Here is a 13127-nt window from a genome sequence, read left to right on the forward strand (position 1 = left end):
CTTCCCTTGATTGATATCACAACAGATTTCCGGGTCAAACCTCGGTATTATCTTTCTAACAAGCTGAGATCAAATCTGTCCGTATGCATTAATGAACCCAACGATCACCTCGAATCCAACACCACTCTGGTGATATGATATCTCCATACAAGCCTAAACCACAACCTGCATAATACACGCACCCGTAAGAAACGGTCTGAACATGCTCAAATCGGGACAAACGGCTCCAACGAAAGAGCTGTACCTCAAGCTCGTCAATACCATTACAACACAAGGCTGAGACTCCGTCTCGCATCGTAGAAATATAACAGCTGAATCTACCTCGAAAGGTCATAACTCCACGTAGCCTCGCTACAATACGCGATCCTATCCCAATACTGTTACACATGAAGCGCCTCAAGACACTGGCGTCCGCCACGAAGGCCCAATCAAGAACATCAATCCTTTCCAGCCATCCGCTGGTCCTTGAAATATAAACCATTCTACTAGAACATAGTCTAATGCACCTTGCCACGCAGCCTGTGGCATTTTCCGACATAGCCCATAATGCAATAGTTCAAAATCTTCCAACACTAAGAGAACCAGTCTGAATTCCAACATCACAACATAGCCTGTACATCAGAACTCCATATAACACACAAATCATCATACCTGATCCCAGCTTCCACCGTGCGAATACATGCACACATTTGATACTCCTTCATTCCACGACAGATACTCGATATTTACCTGTGCTACCGAGCAAACTCGAATACCACCAGTGGACCCAACAAGAACATGCCGCACTACTGCCGAAATATAATCAGTTTAATCACATTACCCTTTTTCTGAGACATATACTCTCATCAAATCACTTCCACTTAGCAATATCATTTTCCCCAATCATCCGAAGATCATTTATCTAATCACTTAGGAGGAATCACTACACATCCCATGCTCTGCATGACATACACAGGTCTTGTTCAAATTCTTACAATACTGACACGACGGATGAGACCTGTACACATTCATAACTACTACCGAAACAACAATTCATTAGTTCTATACTCTTGGCAAGAACTATCACCTCATTCTGAGCCAAACAATGGTCTTAGCTCTTTAATTTTACTTCACATACTCAGATTGCACTGATCTCAAATTCAATGATCTCGTCTTACCCAGTACGAACTGTTCGGGCAATAAGCCACTCCAGACATAATTATAAGTCGTATATGATGCCCCAATGTGCCAATAGGCTACCAATTCGAACGCAATACAAAAGAAAACGAGCTCTGGAAGGAATTACCAAATCCTACGCACTAATACAAACTTTCCTTGGAAAACAGGTAGCAAGGCATACAAAGATAGCGTATAGAAAACTATACTCGATTTCACATTGTTGCGGCGTGCAACCCGATCCGGATAACATACCCATGGCGGCGTGCCACCCGATCCACACATAGATCTCGCATAAGGAGATACACGTCGAGCCAAATCTGCTCATTATAACAAAATACCGAATATCGGTCATGAGCATGCTAAGTGCATAATAACACCTCTGAGGATTATATAGCATTATAACTACAAACTCAAGCACAACTGAGGCGCGATATACAATCGGGATTTCAACAGTCAAGTTGCTCATATAACATCATTCCTACGCGGATTCTTAACACATAAGCAATTTCTCGAGTCATTTCACAAATCACACGGCGTAATGCAACACTACGCGAGATATCTGGCAATGAAGCATCAACCTAACTACTCCTCCATGAGGACCGCGTTACAAAAATGCACACATCTGGCCTGATATAGATCCATTATTCACATTAAGTCCAACCACCGACTTCAAGCCGATTATGCTCACAATGAACCAGTTTGACAACCTTTCAAGGGTCCATAATAACTCCCTTTTTAACATAACACACCAGAACAACCATCACAATCGGGGTAATCCTTCCCAGTTCACAACCCAATATGCCAAGTGCCCTCCAGGCATGAATTCCTCAATTTAACGACACCATCACAACCTTGATACTTGGTTTACATCTTTAATCAGTCAAGTGACTACATGCCACACTTATATAATCTTCCAGTGGGACACATTCCCCCAACTACCGCAACCAATATTTGGGGCGTACTTCCAAACCACCGGTCGCACTAACGCTGAAGAGCGATCAAGAATCATTAGCCAGGACGCAAAGCCCTTCTTACAAAACACCGATCTTAGGTGACGCTGAAGACAATACCAATTTACCTTAACAATCGAAACTTCTTTCCTGCTCATCCGAGCTCATGACATCTTTGTCAAAATTTTCCCTTCACTCGTGCATTCCCGGCCCAATCTCCACGACCAGAGCTGATTCACCAGCATGCATCAAATCAGAACTAACATAGTACATACCCACCAATCCGCTAACCACTAGCAAGCTCCCCAACTTGGCTCGAAGCCATATATCACAACACACTATACTCATAACGCATATGCTCCATTGCTGTCGTAATACCATAGTGAGATTGAACTCGCTCTTTCATAAGCTTGTGGAAACTCAAATCATCTGGAATTTTAACTCTTCTGCATTTTCTTGCATTCACTCACATAACAGTTAAGCCTACCCTCCAGGCGACCAAATTTTCACTAAGTCCCAAAAATTTCGGCAGAGTTTCCCTTGTAATTGGGCCTATCCACCTGCCAGAGAATCACCAAAACCATCCTAGCAACACTAAGTCCCAAAATTTCGGCAGAGCTTCCCTTGTAATGGGCATCCATCTCAGTACTACATGTATTATATTATCAAAATCGATACATGGGCATGGGTTGCACCTATTCGAATCATAACACATAGAAGATACCTTTCGATCCTCCATTATTGGGATATTCAACCGAGTAGGAACATGTTCTCTCCTTAATGTTTTCGACCTTCACGGTGTGCTCCTCGACATAGATTTCGTCATAATACATTTACAGAAGCGATCTTGGCTCCCAGACTTGTCTAACTAGTATAACAAATTGTTTCCCCTCATAAGCCAATTACCCATTAGCTTTACCTTTAGTTCATGTTTTTGTATACCTTCCACTGTCATACACACTACACAGTACCAACATACTCATTACGTAGCTATCCAGCAGCCATTCCCACAATTTGGGACAATACTGAACATATAAGTTCATAACTCCAGCTCACAAAATCAGCACCTTGGTGCTCAAGCCATAAGCAAAGGTCCGGCCTCATGTCCTCCAGACTGGCCCAACATCAACTCACGGAGATTACATCTCGCCCCCCTCGATCGGGGAAACACAAGCCATCAAGGCGCATATACTACTAAGCGCTCATGTGCGCATACTGACGTGTGGAAGGAATTTCAAGAGGTATATCTCAAGCTGAATCAAGTACGCACGAGAAGAATTCCAAGAAAGTGAAGTTTTCCTAAAGGTTCTGCAGCCTCTCGTGGAGAAATACAGGCGTCCCCGTATCGTTCCACGAGACTCTACTAAACCGGCTCATGACTCATGAGGCCTAGTAACCTAGGCTCTGATACCAACTTGTCACGACCCCAAACCCGGTCGTGATGGCGCCCAACACTAATGCTAGGCAAGCCCGACCATTTACTCTCTCAACCCGAGCACAAAGCTCAAAACCAATTAATCAGATACTTAAAATCAAATATTAATACTCATAGTTGAAATACTCAATTAAAACAATACAAAATACTGACATAAACTGTAACTCCCAAAGACCTGGGGTCATGAGTCTAGAGCCTCTAACTAATACAGAGTCAAGAATCCTCAAAATAAGTATGTTNATATGTCATAAACGCAAATAATGGCAATGAATGTAATAAGGAAAGATCTACCGCCCAATTATTATATGATTGGGATGTTCCTTTTCTCTGTCAACGATATGGAAAAGTGAGAAGTCCGGATGGATGTGGAATATTTGGATATATGGATAAAGATTTAACAACGTGTGCTTCAATAATATTATCAATGAACAAGACAACTTTTGGATATCTTCTTTTGTCAGCCTTTACAATGCATTCTTATCAGAGAGTTAAGAAGAAGATCCCTTCTTGTTTCCTATCTCTTCCTATTTATAAGGGATATTCCCCAAAAATCCTAAAAAGTACAGCATAAAGAATATCCAAAGACTACAAGTGGACCTATGCTACCGTTATTTTCTCACCTCGGCTACCTGCTTTTGGCACCAGCATGTGAGAGCAACCTTCAATCATTATATCATGGTTGACCCCGCCTTTGTCTTACTTATCCGTTACCGCCGAGTCACCAAATTTGGACCTATACAGTTAGTCCCTCCGCTTGTTGAGGTTGTGGCCTTGCATACCCTCGATGAGCGGACATGATTTGCCTTTGTTTCAGTAGAATTTGGCTGTTGCATAAGCCGGGTCGACAAAGGTCGAGGGAGCGACATAACCAGCGAAGTCATGATTGGTGTGGTTGCCGTGGGGTGACGTCATAGCCTCGTGCGTCATCATTACACTTGCCTCGATTCTCGCGCCATCCAACCCTATAAATAGATGGGGGTTTTGTTTTTGAGAAGTTTCCACCATCTCTTTCCTTGTATGAACACTGTTCTCTTTCGATCTTCTTTGCCAGCTTCTATTCTTGGTTTTGCTCTCACGATTCCATATCTCTCCTTCTTACCTTAGTCGTTACCTCCTTCTTCAGTTGGTAGCATACTTTTTATCGTCGACATGTCACACATCCTTCGTATTCACGATGAAATTTCTGATGCCACTTCGTTGTTGGTGGCTCCTCCTTTCGGCGGCGTGGATTTCGTGGTTGAAGAGGCTGAGAGCTTTCCTACCGTGGATGAGATAAGTCCCAGAAACCCCTGTCTAGAAGCGATTTTCAGAAGGAACCTGCTCCCACTCCCGTTCAGGTGATCCCCGAGACTGGCCGTCTCATATAGCTGAGCTCCGATCTACATATCATATCCCTCCTCACGTCGAGATAGTTCCGGCTGGTAGCGACATCGTGGAGGTCCATCGACCTGGGTACTATGCCTTTTACGTCTACCCTTCCTTAATTGGTTATACTCTCCCTCTTCTCCCGCTGGCGGAGGAATTCTACCAATTTTACAACGTCTACCCGGTGCAGCTATCCCCGATTTGTATAAAGCCTTCCTGATGCTGACGAAGTATGCAGAATTGGCCGGTTGCGAGGTCGACATCCGCCACCTATTACACTTGTTTTCGCCGAGTTTTTATAGAGGCACTATGATACATCTGTGACATCGCGGGACTAGAGGGCTCAAAGTTGGAATGGATGATCGAGGCCAACCCTGTACTACTATAAAGTAGCAAGAGTTGTCGAAGAAACTTTTACTCGAGAAGGTCGGGATCGATTTCCACAGAGAGCTAGAGATGGGAATTGAGTTTCTATCTAAATTGGAGTTGCGTAATTGTTCCTAATTACCCTTCTAAACATATTTGGTTTTGATATTACTTCTAAATTTATACTACTAAGATGAGAAATTAAGCTAAGTTAAGCTAAGAGTAGACTATTGAAGGTTGTCTAATTAGTTAAAAGGCACTAGGGGAGTGACTTTCTCCTAGGTGGATACTATGCGATCGCAACACTACTAATGCGATCGCATATCACAATCTCAAACCTCCCAAAAATTCCTTCTACGCGATCGCAGAGCACTCCTTTCCTCTTCTACGCGATCGCACACCTAGCCACGCGACCGCACTGACCAAACTCCCAGACCTATGCGATCGCAGAGCCCTTTACGCAATCGCATAGTGCAAAACTCTGAGCTCCCTCCAATTCTTCTATGCGATCGCAGCCCTGTGCTCGCGATCGCGAAGAGCTTATTTGCTCTGCAAATTTCTGCTGCTTTTTTCAACATCAAAAATCCCCGTTAGCCATCCGAAATCACCCCGAGGCCCTCGGGACCTCAACCAAAAGCACCAACATACTCCAAAACATCATACAAACTTGTTCCAATCACCAAAACACGTCAAACAACACAAAATCATCAAATTACCACTGATTCAAGCCTAAGTTAAACTAAAACTTCCGAAACTTGCATTTGACCAAAAACCCGACCTAAACACCTCCGAATGATCTGAAACTTTGCACGCATATCCAAAATCACCTAACGGAACTACTGCAACTCTCGGAATTCCATTTCGACCCTCGGATCAAAATCTCACCTACCATCCAGAATTCGCCAAAATCCAACCTTAGCCAATTCAAGCCTAATTCTACACCGGACCTCCAAATTCAATTCCGATTGCGCTCCTAAGTCACAAATCATCCCCCGAAACTAGTCGAATCATCGGAAATCCATTCCGAGCCTTCTAATTCATAAGTCAACATTCGGTTGACTTTTCCAAACTAACCTTCTCATAAAGAGACTTATTGTCTCATTTCTAACCGAACTCTATCCGAATTACTTCAAATTCTCCAAACACATATAATGAAACATATAGAAGCATAAAACGGGAAAAACAGGGCGATAACTCCCGTAACGACGGGTCGGGTCGTTACATAGGGTTCCTCTACTATATTAAGAGGAATCTTGTTCATTTGTAGAGGGAGACTGACTAAGAAATAACAATACACTGCTCTTTTACTTGCTTATAGCTTACTATTATTCTCATTGTTCTTAACGCTTGATCTCGAGCCTGTTTCAATTGAGGACGATAGCTTGCAACTACACTGGTTTGATTCAACTTAATCATTTAATTCATTTATTTATCTAGTCATTTGTCAATTGGCGTTGAATCAGATCACGTATCCTTATAACCACGTTACAAGTTTAATTTTTACTCGTATTTCGAGGTTAACACATCCAAAAAAATAAAAGGTAAGGAGACGGTGAAAATTGAACAATTTGCATATTAGGTGGTGAACTTCCACCAGTATTACCAAATGTAAACTTGTACTATTTCTGTAAGAGTTATCACATGTGCTTAGGGACTGTACAAAATATTTTAAAGGTTGAAATAATTTTAGGTAATAGAGCAATTGTTTTTGTTTCACTGAAAAATCACTGAGGAATTTTCTTATTGTAATGTAGAAATTGTAAAAATAGAAATAACAGTTCTACCGAATTACAACCATAGATGATGATGAGATGATAAATATCTATTCAGTTTTACTCAGGGATCTCGGGCTCGAACCCGAGTTATCTTTGGTAGGGAGTATTTACCTTAAAATGGACTTTCAAGCAAGAACTGGATTAGTATCAGATCTCAAAGTACGGTAAAAATTGTGTAGGGTAGCCACTTTTTAAAGTGGTACTTATTTTTTATCCAGCATTTTTAATGCTGAGCAAAAGTAGCCACTAGTCCATTAAAATTAATATGAAAAGATGGTGTTACCCTTTCTGCTTTCTCTTTTCTTTCCCAAACGGAAATACAGTGTTTATACCGGCGATGCTTCTCCAGGAGAGGATTCCGTGACCATGGGAGAGGACGAATCACATAAAGATGAGAATGTGTTTACCAGATCGAGAATGAGAGATCAGTGGGTTGTAGTGGAACAAGTAAATGAGTGGCCAATAGAGAAAATTGCAATTATTATTATTATTATTAATTTTTTTTTTATGAAAAGATACAAAAATAACGTTTGATTTTCTGCTACGTTATGGATCTTGAACTTACAGTTACAAGTTCAAAAGTTGAGGACACTTAGTTCTGAACTTCGAGTTCCAAGTTCAAAAGTTAAGGATACTTGGTCCTGAACTTAGAATTACAAGTTCAAAAGTTAAGGACACTTGGTCCTGAACTTAGACTAACAAGCTCAAAAGTTAAGGACAATAGGTCCCGAACTTACAGTTACAAGTTCAAAAGTTAAGGACACTTGGTCCTGAACTTAGAATTATAAGTTCAAAAGTTAAGGACACTTGGTCCTGAACTTAGACTAACAAGCTCAAAAGTTAAGGACAATAGGTCCTGAACTTACAGTTACAAGTTCAAAAGTTAAGGACACTTGGTCCTGAACTTAGACTAACAAGCTTAAAAGTTAAGGACAATAGGTCTTGAACTTACAGTTACAAGTTCAAAAGTTAAGGACACTTGGTCCTGAACTTAGACTAACAAGCTCAAAAGTTAAGGACAATAGGTCCTGAATTTAGACTTACAAGTTCAAAAGTTAAGGACAAGTAGTCCTTAACTTAGAGTTACAGGCACAGAACTTAAGTACAGGTGGTCCTGAACTTCGAGTTCCAAGTTCAAAAGTTAAGGACATGTAGTCCTGAAGTCCCGAACTTAGAGTTGCAAGTTCAAAAGTTAAGGACATGTAGTCCTGAGTCCTGAACTTAGAATTGCAAGTTCAAAAGTTAAGGACACTTGGTCCTGAACTTTACGAGCAGAAGGGTGTTTTCGTCTCGGCAGGTAAAGTTTATTAAAGTAGTGGCTAAAGACTAAAGACATTTTAAATGGTGGCTTAAAAGTAAATACATGTGTTATTAGTGGCTAACCTCCCCCGAGGGGCAGTTCAATGAAATTAGTGGCAATAAAGCCAACCCATAGAAAGAAACCCCAAACTTACTTCATAAAATTCATATACTTATGACTAATGAGACACAATAAAAACTTGCTTTATCATCTATGAAACAGTCAAACAAGATAATAAGAACTAATAAAGAGTTGAAATTAAAAAGGAAATGATTAGAAACTGAAACATGAAATACGTAGAAAAGGAAATTTCAGAGTTCAAGAGGGGAGGTAAGCAAAACGTATTAAATAATGAAATAGAAAGAAATTTTCCATTATTTACTTACTCTTTAGAATGGCTTCAACCAAATTCAGACAAGAATGTATATTTTTTGAAACCTTTAATGATAATTATCTAAATAATGTATAATAATACTATAATAATAATATTTTTGGGGCCTCTATATTTTGAAGCCTAAAGAGGTAGCTTCGTCCAATTTATTACAAATTTATTTTTAGTTTTATGACCCCATCTCTTTTTTTTACACACGGGAGATATATTTTTATACATAAAGATCCATCTTTTATACATATGAAATCTTAAAAAGACACTTAAGCCTTGAAGACCTTTTTCCTCCTCAAACTATTGCGGTCAAAGTGAACACTGAATATTGAATTAAAAAAATCCGTCAAGTTAAAAGGATCTTCTAGTCAGGAATTTAGAATGTAAATAAATAAATAAATATTGGAACAATTAGAAGACTTAGAAGGACAAACTAGAGAAAGAAAGCAGAGATGCAAAAGAACAAACTAGAAACTTAAAGAAATAATCTAGAAAAACACCAATTGAAAATAAAATTTGTTATGAACAATAAAAGAAGAAGAAGAATATTGCAGAGAAAAGTATAGAGAGAGAATTCTTATTGATTTGGGATGATTTACAATGAAATAAAACCCTCTATTTATAGGGAGAGGGTGACTTAGCCACCAAGTAATAAACCCTAGAATCTCTCTAAATATGGACATTCACCATAAATAAAATTCTATTTATAACACTCCCCCTTGAATGTCTATTCAATAGATAATGTGCCTCGTTATAACCTTAACTAAAATAAAACCCAGTGGGAGAAAAACTCTAGAGAAGGAAAAAGAGTACACATATCTAATAATACGCCTTTTGGTTGCCTCGTTAAAAACCTTGCAAGGAAAACCCATTGGGACAAAACCTTGTAAGGAAAAAAGAGTACACATCCTTGAGAATTTGCATTCCAATCTTGTGCATCATCTTCAAAAGATCTTTGGTAGAGATTTGATGAACAAATCAGCCATATTAACTTGAATGAATATATTGCACCTTGAAATCATCATTCTTGATAGAGATGAATTGTCTTCATTTGATCTTGTTGGAATCGTCAGTTCAATATCTTCACATAGAGGTGAAAACTCTTGGTATCATATTATCATGCCTATAGTTATAGCAAGATACATTTGTGCACAAATTGCACTGAGGAAGTAGTACTTCAAGATCAAGAATTGTATATGCTTCAAGCGATTTAAATCCTTCAAGGATTGTCATATAAGTCATATAATAGACTTTAATTAGATGCATATCAAGTTTTCATGTCATGCTAGACATATAAGATATCGAAAACTGATTGCACATACCATTGACTTTATACTTTCAAGTGTTTGAACTACATGCATGTTCAAAACTACATGCCTTTCATATGAAACCAATTCTATTCGAAATTGTTTCACCAGACTTAAGATCCTCATATATATTTAGCGCTATTATAGATGTCGTCGACAAACATTTTATATCGGTTCCAACCTCCTTATTTTTCATAAAGACATAACATAGAGATCTCTTCATTCATATATTCAGGTACCTGAATCTCTCATGAGATTTTATGAAGTGTTATGTCATGTGATCTTCTATATCACTTGCCTCCTTTATTATGATCATTTGCTCATCTTCTTTATCAAGAAGTTTATTTGAAACCGATTTGTCTATATGCTTTAAGTATACCATAGACTTTGTCCTTCTAGGACTTAATATGAGCATTTGCAATGAGAATATAGTTACTTTCTTTGGGTCAGCAAATGCGTCCGGCATGCTTTGCAATATATTGCACATGAATTATCCTTTATGAACTTCAAGTTCATATTATCTTATTCGAGGATCAAGATGTATAAATAATAATTCATTCCATGTAACTTTTTCTTAACTATTTATCATGTCTCCCCCTCATGTTAGAAAAACTAACTTGGTACCTCAACTTTGAGAATCCACCTTTGTGCGTTATGGTGTTAATCAAAATATACACCGCACATCAATAATAATAAGATGAAATTATTTGGTTCCTGACCCTGAACCACTTGTGAGGGGAGAAAATAATATACTTTGGTATATAACGTATATCAAACTGATATAGATAACTTTGTTCTCATAAGCAATTGTTTAGCTATTAAGTAGAGGCACTTAATAAATCATTTTGCTAAACCAACTGTGATGTAAACCAACTTATCAAGATGAACTTCTTGAATAGAAAATCTGGAAATTATGCTCGAAATTAAATTATTGAGCAAGTTACCTCGCAAAATACCATGTTGCAGGTTATTAATAATCGTACATGTAACCATCTCATAGATGCATCTTATGTGGTATACATGGCAGGTGAATGGGCCCATATTAACCTTTGATATTTCCAGCATTCATGGGATTCAATCCCAATTTTAATTGGTATATTAATTAATGAGAACATGCAACATAATAGAATTCGTAAAGAACTTTCTAGTTCTTTAATATTTACCCATGTGAATTCTCTTTTATTTTTGCACATCAAACTTAAATTGAAATGGGTAAACCAATTATGCCAACTGAATAAATTATCAATATTGATAAACTTCAGATTTACACCATGACGTGTGCAATTATCAATAAACTGCTAGTTTATTATGATATGAGTTTTTACATCAATAAACTTCCTTTTATTGTGGCATTCTTTTGTTTGTGTAGTACAAACTGGAGAATAAAGCGGGTAGCTTTTCATATACATATTACCCAGCTACAAGTTGTAGTAATAGAAGATATTAAATCTTTCCTTTATTTGTAGTCTCAATATAATCAACCGCTTTCGCGTATACTTTGGAAACTGAATAAGTTTCTTTGAGACTTACTACAACACAATACCTTATTGGTAATTAATTGTGTTTCTCCAAAATAGTATAATTGGCTCTTGCAGAGTTCTCAATTAATTTTGTAGTACCACATATTCATCAACACCTATATGGAGAATATCTCTTTTAAAGAGAAAGTTATACCATTATGGTTATGGTCAAAATTATATGCAAGATCTGTTTCTTGCATTACCTTAATCACAATGCCAAAATATTTTGGCGTACAATAGGTACGTGACCAATGACCATTCATGCCATAATAATGACATTATTTTCTTATATCATCTCAAACCTTCTTTTAGAGGTGAGTGCGGTATATTCACTACCACTAGCACGTTCATATTCTTTGAAGAATGAATATGTATTCATAAATCAGATGTTGTCACATTCACATCATGAATGGACCATATTCATCTATATGCGCTTTATAAAATCTCATGTCAAATCGATGACAAATATTACTTTCATAGAGTGAAGGATTATTTTGAGAATCCTTATTATTCTCATTATCACAATGATGACGATCATAATTTCGTCTATTGCCACGTCCACATCCATTGATATATTCATAGTAATAATTTTGTCTTCTTTCAGACTTATCACATACTGCTATCACATTCTCTTAAGGGAATGAGAATGGAGCAAATTCAATGGGACGGGTTTTCAATTCTTTGCCCACAATCATACGTGAATTTGATCATGACGGGCATAGAAATTTTACCACTTCAGGTGGTTATAATTTCTTACAAACTCCTTTAGAGTTATAATCAAACTTTGTTGTCTTTGCTTGTATATAAAATCAAATTATAGAATTTTAAGAATTTAAAAGAGAAAAATAAAGTAAAATACTTACTTTAAATCCAGAATTTAATCATGAAGGAAGTTCATGGAATAATTGGCAATCATTATACTCAATCCCAAAGCTTATACTCAATTGGTTAGAGTCTCGTGCTGATAACGTGTTATGAACAATAAAAGAAGAAGAAGAATATTGCAGAGAAAAGTATAGAGAGAGAATTCTTATTGATTTGGGATGATTTACAATGGAATAAAACCCTCTATTTATAGGGAGAGGGTGACTTAGCCACCAAGTAATAAACCCTAGAATCTCTCTAAATATGGACATTCACCATAAATAAAATTCTATTTATAACAAAATTAATGATCTTTTCTTTTCTCTCATTTGAGCTGTTTCTTGCTTTTGTTTATTTTGGGTAATCAAGAAAAATAGATCACATACCTTTTAGGAATAGCCTTAATAATCCTCTGTTGTACATTACACAATGCTCAAAAAGCAAACAAAGAGAAATTGTTGATCATTAGCTTGAGAAAAGAGTAGAGAGACATCTAAACATTTGAGTTGTGATATTTAAGTTGAGATTTTGCGTTTAAATATGGGTTATTAATCTAATATTTCACATGCAGGGCAGCTGTCATATATCGTTTTTGAATATGATTACCCTATATATAACCAGTGAAATAATTAATGTATTACGAACATTAGTTAGTTTCCTAAAAGAGGAGAGGGTCAAAGAAAATGTGAACCAAATCTTGACATG

This window comes from Nicotiana attenuata, unplaced genomic scaffold (genome assembly GCF_001879085.1).
Source record: "Nicotiana attenuata strain UT unplaced genomic scaffold, NIATTr2, whole genome shotgun sequence".
NCBI classification, from domain to species: Eukaryota; Viridiplantae; Streptophyta; class Magnoliopsida; order Solanales; family Solanaceae; genus Nicotiana; species Nicotiana attenuata.